Genomic DNA, 8,901 nt, shown 5'->3' with positions numbered 1-8,901 from the left:
TCTATTACTATATGAGGTAGTTTTAAAATAATTTTTCCCAAATTTGGATTCATGAATTTTACTTGACTCTCTTTTAAGTACTTATCTTTACAAGCTCATATTACTTAATCTATTTGTGTGGGACCTATGGAAATGTTTTACTATTAGCTAGTTTCTTGAACTCCATTATTTTTAACCTTTGGGTAAATTGAAGTTCATTATCTTTAACTAAAGATAACTCGTTCTTCCCAGTGTGTCGTCATTGTTATAAAAAAAACCTAACACCCCCCATTATTGACTTATTGACTCAAATAATGGGGAACCTTTCTATAAATTTTTGGCTAAGCATCAAGTTTTATAATTTTCGTTTACGTTAATTGTCTTACAATTTTTTCATTTTTCATCGGATTTCCATTGAAATTGTTTCATTGAATCCCTATTTTGTATTTTAATTTTGTTTTGATTTGGTTTGCAAGGAAACAATAGAAGAGATGAAGAGAAAAGGATCTCAATCAATAAGAAGGCTCCAGCAATAGAAGAATGAAATTTTTGAACCAATAAGAATTCATTAAACAAATTTATTCTTCAACTAACTTTCATATTCTAAATTCTTCTGTAAATATTATAAATACTAGATTATAGAATGTAAAAAGGGCTTTTCTCATCTGCAATTTTGGAATTCTAAAAGTGTTTTTGTAATAGGGATTTAGAGTTGTAGGTGGGAGAAGTAAAAATCTTGGATCTGAGGATTATTGAAGATTTTTCTTTTGCATTCTAAATTATGTATGCAGGGCAGAGTTTGCACTATTGTGGCTCTTGTTTTGAAAGCAAAAGTTCAAGTGTTGTAGAGGACTATTAGAGACCGGAGCTGGAGAAATGGATTCAATAAATTGGTATTTATAATACTATTATAAATAAAACCAGTCTCTCAATTAATTCTTTCACATCATGAAGATGAACCACCGTTGCTGGTTCGAAACGTCGATCTAAAACGAAATTGAATGCGATGGATCCAGAAGAAAATCTACACAAACATGAGACTCGCAGAAACCTAAAAAAAAATACTATTATTTTAAATGCTGGTTTCATTTTATGATGACAAGAATGTGTCAATTTACTTTCATATTTGTGCACTTTTGTCGGTATGGGTAATTTGTCTCTATTTTATATTATTATTTATCTCTACTCTTATGGGTTGAATTCTAATTTCTAAGTAACTATTTACTGAGAAATCTGTCTTTTAAATTGGTTTAATAAATAGTGATATGTTGTGAACTTTTTCCGCATATTATTATTTAGTTATTCAATTTATTGATTAAATGATCAAAATCATTCTACGAAATTCTTCCTGAGTGTTGTGGGTTGATTATTTCAGTTAAGAGGTTCCTAAATAAGATGTGTTTGGTATTCATAATGTCAGTTAATTGAACTATTTCGTTAACTTGATATCCATTATAAGCTAGACATATTTAAATCCCAATACTTTAAATATCTTGCTCTCGGTTGGATTAGATCTATATCTACCTAATTGAGATAGGATTAGGATTTAGTTCCTTTTGCTTCCATTATAGAATAAGTTTGCATTTAGATTAATTTCTACATTCTTTAAGTCCTCTTCCCAAAGAAGAAAACTTTAGTAGTGGCTTCGCTGAGCCCCAAATCAACTTAAGGATCAATTTCTTACCTGATCAGCAAAAGGGTCGATCTGATGTCTCTTCTCCATTGGTGAATGAAATAATATTTTAAAGCCATTAGAGATTGAGAGAAGGTAACTAGACTTAGTTAAACCAGTTGGAACCACCATTCTAAATGGAAAAGGTGCTGCTTTTAGGTCCGAACCGGGTGGTCATCCCCCATGTTGTTGCAGCAAATTTCAAGGCTTCAACATGAGAACACCAAGCTTTTGAGCTGGGAAATGATGAGAATTAGCATGAAGATATTGTTTTGTATGAGTTTTTTTACGATATACATGATGAGAGAAAGAGTCATCACCATTCCTTGAGAACGGGACGTCAAGGAAGGGAAGACTAGGTCATTACATTCAAATTCCATGGTGAACTTTATAGAACTAAATTGGCTGTTAAGATGGAGGAAAAATAGTTCTAACTTTTATTTACCATGGGACCAAATGACAAAAGTGTCATCCACAAACCTCTTCCACATCTTAGGCAGAAGATGAGAAGAAGCTAAGGCCTTCGATTCAAAATCCTCCATTAATAGATTAGCAACCACAGGGGGGGGAACCCATGGCGACACCATAAGTTTGCTCATAAAATGCCCCATTTAATGAAAAGATAGTAGAAGTAAGATAAATACCAACTAAATAAGTCGTATCAGGATTTGTGATGCACTTGATGACTTCGATGGTCTCGTTGATAGGGATATTAGTGTAGAGGGAGACCACATCGAAACTCACAAGCTTGTCATATGGATCAAGCTTGAAACTCTTTAACTCATTAACAAACGATGCAGAGTCCTTGACAAAGGATTTTGTATGGCCAACAAAGGGCTTAAGCTTCTAGGCTAAATATTTAGTAAAAAGATAAGTTGGCCCTCCTATCATTTCGACAATGGGTCTCAGAGGAGCCCCTTCCTTATGAATATTTGGTAGACCATAGATTCTAGGGGTAAGAGGGAAACTTTCAATAATCTTATGACTGAACGAGTTGACTAAGCTACTAGCCTTTATAGCAAGAGCCACACTTTGGAAATCTTCTATGATTTTACAATCCACCCCATGAACTTTACTTTACATCCCATGAACTTTACTTCCATCTATGTGTGGTTACAAAGTTAAGAGTCTTTTTCAAAGGTTGGATGACTCCTCTTGCTATAACAATTTCAAGCTACCACTAGTGGGGTCCACACAACACTTTTAATAACTCAATGTTCATGCTTTGATCCAAACTCGGCCTCTTCTTGTTGGCACGTTAATTCAGGGGTTTGGAAATCTCAAACCCCATATTTCTCTCACCTAAACTTCAATTTGTACTTCTTTAAACCCATATACACATTCCTTTATTGAATCATGAGCAGAATTATCAGGACAATATGATCTTGATTTGAATGTTCTATTAATGCTTTACACTACTCTCTCAAACTTGAACTGATGACCTATATGAATCAAACTCTGAATTGGTTTACTTGCAAATAATAAATCATTCTACACATTACAAGAATTGACTTATATGTATTTTATTTAGCATATAATTATGAACTAGTATAGAACACACAATAATATCAACTCAATAGCGGAGGAAACAATGTAATATTATTATTTAATATTTGTGCATGTTTTCTTGTAATCACATGGATTTATCTTATCTCTCTATCTCTAACTTGACTTTAGATTTTGACATTCTTGGCCCTAGCCACTCTCGCTTTCTTAAACTTTTCTTGTGTCCTTTTACCTCTCTCAACTTTATCTTATTCTATTGTATTGTACTCTCTCGTATTATTATAGTCATCACACATTTGTCTATATACAATAAAATAGTTTTTGGGTAATCATCTCTTCATAGAAAATATCAATTATATCCTAAAACCTCTAACTCCTCCAACAACTAGTGAATTCAATGTTGACGAGGAAACAATCCTTCATTTCTCTAATCAATCTCTATTACATTAAGAAAATCAAATTTATATCTCTAATTAAATTAAAATAAATCATATTAAGGGAGCCCACTCCCTTTAGTAAATGTGGTAAGACCTCCTTGGTCTTGTTGAGAAATACTACTGCATCAAGACTCCTATCATTTAACTCCTTGTCAATAAGTTGTTTGTCAATTTGATTAGCAATATATTAATAGGAGGTTGTATAGAGGAGACAAAGGGATAGAGGAAAGAGGCTTCAACTAGGACTTAAGTTATCTTGTTGATTTATATTAAGCATAAGGAATATTAATCACGCTACAAATAAACAAACAAAAATGCAAGAAAAACAATCGAACTAACTCTCAAAAATTTAATAGAATAAGTTTTTTTTTTTTTTTTTCTTTCAGATCTAAGGAAGAATCATGAAATCCTTCCCCAATGGGGTCACTACTTTTTGTTGTGGAGAAATATCTTCTACACATAGGTAAGTACTCCATCAAATCTGCCCTTTATCTGAAATAGACTATATGATAGACCATTATATGGATTTCCACGAGAACTAATATGACCAATCCTAATTCATGCCTCAACAGCTACAAAGTTCTAGCCCCTAGCACGTGATACCTGCACACAAGAAAGCCAACATATCAATTTCAGAATTTCTTAAACATGAGGAATATTAATCACACATAGATCTAACTTGATGTACTCAACAACACCAAATGTATTAATCACTTGCATATAAAGCTAAATGATAGATGATGGTAGACAAGGAAAATTTTTGGGGCGAATGTTCGCCCTTTGGGGAAATTAAGGGGTTTTAAATTTTTAGTGGGCGAATATTTTGTATCATAGTACATTTTTACAAATCACCTCAAATAGGCCACCTTATTTTAAGGGAGGGGGTAAAAAAGGTAAAGTTTGCCCTTGAAATTAGGACTTACAACCTTCTATTCGCCCATTTTCAAGAATAGGTTTTATTTAAGTGAATCCATTCGCCCATTTTCAAGAATAGGTTTTATTTAAGTGAATCCTATGGGCCAAATACCATATTTATAAAAGAGGTATGGTAAATTAATAAAAATATAAATAAATTAGAGGTATGGTAAATAAATAAAACATTTTTTATATTTACTCCATAAGTCACCTTATATACATGTAACGGTGTAAACAAATAAAAATATAAGTAAAGTGGAGGTACGGTAAATAAATAAAACGTCTTTCTATACTTACTCAAAAGGTATGGTAAATAAATAAAAATATAAATAAACTACACGTATGGTAAATAAATAAAACCTCTTTTTATATTTAGTCTATAACCCTCGTTCTATTTATGAAGGCTCAAGAAAGAGGTTTTATTTAAGTGAATCCTATGGGCCAAATACCATATTTGTAAAAGAGGTATGGTAAATTAATAAAAATATAAATAAACGAGAGGTATGGTAAACAAATAAAACATTTTTTTATATTTACTCCATAATTCACCTTATATTTACGAACACTCAAAAAATGGGTTATATTTAGGTGAAACCTATGGCCAAAATACTATGGGACAAATACCATGGACTAGATTGTTATTAATACCATGCAAAAAACCATTATTAACCCTAATATTAGAATTAATAAAAATAAAAATGGCACATGGTATTGACCCATGGTATTCACCAAAATGGCACATGGTATTTGTTACACAGTAATTTGTCACCATCCCTGTTACTCCTCTTGTCGTACCTTGGAGGACCCATCCCGGGAGTTATAAGAAGTGACAAAGTCTAAAAACACTTGCATTATGTTCCCCTGAGTATGTACTCCATGTTCCCTGAAGACACCTTCTGCAGATCATCCCTAAAAAGTGCTCTTTTTCCATTGGCGCAAGTCCACAGTATCCTACCCGCGCCAATGATGGAGATCCTCAAAAGAGGGCGCGACCATTGGCGCTCTATCTTAGAGCAACAGTTGCGCCAACCAAATTTAGTCGTGCTTTTTGCCTTAATGCACGTCCGACTGTTGTTTCCTTCATTACATGGAGCTTTTCTGAGGATAGAAAATCAGTTTTTGTCGAGCTTTATCCATCTTTATGGCTTTTGCTAATTCCACGAAAGGTGTCCTGGTTCATCGCATCCTCCTCCCTTCTTCATCTATATAAGCTTGTCATTATGCATTGGACAAGCTAGTGCGAGAGTGTTGGTGTTAGTGTTATGCTAGTGATTTGGTAATTGAGTTATAGTAGCGATGATTATTGGTCATGGAGAGAATGCTAATGAGTGCTAGAGAGGTTATGCTGCCGGAGAGGAGATGCATGTCAAGACACATATAGTTACTCACCCAGCCAGGAGAAGGGTCGACGTCAGAACAATGGTTGTAACTTTTCCTGTTTATTAATTGATGAGCAACTGCTATTATAGTTCCAATCTCATTATCTGTCATGGTGATATGTTGATTTATTTCCTTTCTGACTGAAATATAGTTGTGCCTTGGTAGTTTTTATGTTGGTATCTGTCTCTTCCTTTGCATGAGCAGGTATTCGTTATGATCTGTTGGAGCAAGGGATCGAGGATATCAACTCTGCTTCAATCATAGCGTTGGACTCCAGGTTAGTCTTCTTGATTCACCTTTGATGCATAACTAGGAACTTGCGTAGCAGCGTGGTTTGTTTGTGGCTAGTTCTGTGATAGGCTAGTGGGATCGCCTCTGTCCGCAGAGGGGATTTACCTTACCAACAAATTGGCGACTCCGCTGGGGAGTAACTCTTTGATTTCTGTCTTGCATGTTAATTTTCTTCTGCTTGCTTGAGTGCATGAGCTTCCTGAGTCAATTTTGAGTTGATTCTTTACTGTTTGACCCATCTGAGCACTGTCAACCCGACCTGAGGTCGTATCTTTTATCTTTTTAGTTGGCAAGCTTAATTGGCGCGGTTATTTCTCTGACAGTCGCGCCAGTTGGCGCACGTTGCTCAAAAGCAACTCGCGCCAATTCTGTGGTAGCGCAAGTTGCAGGCTGACAGTCGCGCCAGCTCTGTAAATTTTTCCTGTGTGTGGGTGGAAAGCTCATTCAGTCTCTTTATATATCTCTTTCAGCCTCTGGAACTGTGTTGAACCTCTGCTTGACTGGTTTTAGCCTGTATCCCTCAGCTGTTTGCTTATTTCCAGTGACTTTGTATGTCTAGCCTTCTGTGGGAAGTTTCGGTCTCTTGATCATCCAGTCAGCTTGTTGATTGTTCTACACTTATCCAGTGCTTTGTTAAAGCTTGATCTCCTATACTCTGAATACTTCACTTCTAGCCTCTTTGAAGTTCACTAGTTTTTATGTTTTTCCTTGCTTGCATGGTTCATTTTGTGTTTTAGAATTGGTTCTATTTCATTGACTGAACTTGGATTGTGCATATCTCTTAGAATTTGTTTACATGCATCATGCCATCTTAAAGGAAAGAAAAACAAAAAATCTCTTGCATTATAGTAGTTAGCATTTATTGTTATTTGTTGCTATTAAAAAGAAAAGACAAAATTTCGTTTCTTGTTATTAGCTGCATTAGGATCTTTGTTCTTTGTTGAAGTGATCATTTCGTTTGTGAAAAAGATCTCAACCCTCCTGTAGATAGAATTCATCGAATCAAATGATTTAATTCCGGCATATAGTTTGCATGTAAGAAGTTTTCGAGATATCACATACGGTAGGACCAAAAAACTGAAACATAATCAAAGATAAACTTTAAAATGAACTCAATGAACATAACAACGCATTGGAACATAACGCAAACACTCTAGAGGTCTAGGTTAGAGACGTGTTCCGACGTCGTTAAACCTGGTAGTTTATCGTCGAGTGGTTGGGTGATTCCTCCACGGTGAAACGGTAGCTACCAATACGGACTGTGCTCCCACGTATCGTCGAGTATATATTGGGAGACCCCCATAGGAATAAAGCCTTTATCCATAGGAAGCCGTGTCAGCCGCCCTACTATTCGCAATGCAGTGAACACAGCATTCACGAAGATCGACCACCCGTACCCTAAAAAGTATTCTGTGGTTTTGCAAAAAGTTTGGCACACCCTCTACCTAGAATTCCAGAGCAGTCACTTTTGATCCTTTTCGGACTCCCTAAACGAAAAGGTGCCTGTGAGCGTCTTGTCACTTCGTGCTCATTAAATATTCGAAGGAGACTAGAGTCATCTTTTACCCTTTTCTCGACTCTTAAAAAATGAAAAGGTTAAGTTCAGTGTCTTAAAAAAAATTATTGGCCATGATAACATTACCCAATTAGATTTTGCGTGCGTTAGCTTGAGTAGGGTTAATTCTCGTTCAATGGCAGCCTTTCCGGTGCCCACCGGCCAAGGTGTTCCTCCTGATGGGTACCCTCGCCCATTTCCTTATGTTGGAAATGTTGGTGTTCAGTATATCGCAACATTGTCTTTGCCTGGGTTGACCATTGGTTTACCTGTATGGTTGTTTTCAAACTCGGTGGTCTCAAGTGTGATGAATCCTGTCCCACCACCACCTCCTCCACCCGAACAACACCATGTTGATTCTAAGGTGGACCCCTTCCCTTCTTCGCCTATTGCTGCGTCCTCATCTTCTACTTCGCCTGGTGAAACCTTGGATTTCACTAACCAGGTGGCTAAGAAGAAGAAGAAGAAGACCAAAAAGAAGAAGTCTCCTAAGGGAAAGGTCGTATCTACCATGAAGCTATCAGAAGTGGAACCACCTTCTGTTCCTCCGCGGAAGCTCCGGTCTCCTTGTCGATTATGCAAAGGGGACCATTTTCTTTCTGATTGTCCTGGCATTCCCAGGGTCCTAGATATATGGTCCCGTGACCCGACTCGCCCCTTGTTGTCGCAAATTGACGATACCTTACTAGTTGGTAACAGAAAAGGGAAGGTTCGTTTCCCTTGTCGACTTTGTGAAGGTAATCATCTCCTTCGCCTTTGTCCACTGATGGATGAAGCTTCCCGTCTTTTGGCAAGTCTGTCGGATTCCTTACCCCAACTACCCGCTGGATATCAGCGTCTGGTTACATCCGCAGAGCGTCTCTCCACTAACCAAGTGATCAAACATGATTCCTCTTTGGTCCAGCTTTCTCTTCCTGAACCTACCTGTGCTCCGCCTGCTCCAGACCAGTCCCTGGTCGGAACAAGTGATTTATATTCATCATCTACGCACTACTTGATCATCAAAGATGAACCACCTGAGTCCAAACCAACCGAAAGTCCACAGTTCCAACTTACAAGTAACCCGGTCTTTCAAAAGGTCCAGCTTACAAGTGACCCGGTTTTGCCTACAGAAGTTCCATCTTTAGCTGCTCTTACATCTGAATCCAAACCAGTCAACAGTCAAA

The sequence above is a fragment of the Pinus tabuliformis genome, chromosome 3_1, assembly GCF_031772625.1.
Source record: "Pinus tabuliformis cultivar Carrire ecotype Pingquan chromosome 3_1, CPIR1, whole genome shotgun sequence".
NCBI classification, from domain to species: Eukaryota; Viridiplantae; Streptophyta; class Pinopsida; order Pinales; family Pinaceae; genus Pinus; species Pinus tabuliformis.
The sequence above is the reverse complement of the archived record's forward strand: the minus strand, read 5'-3'. Positions refer to the sequence as shown.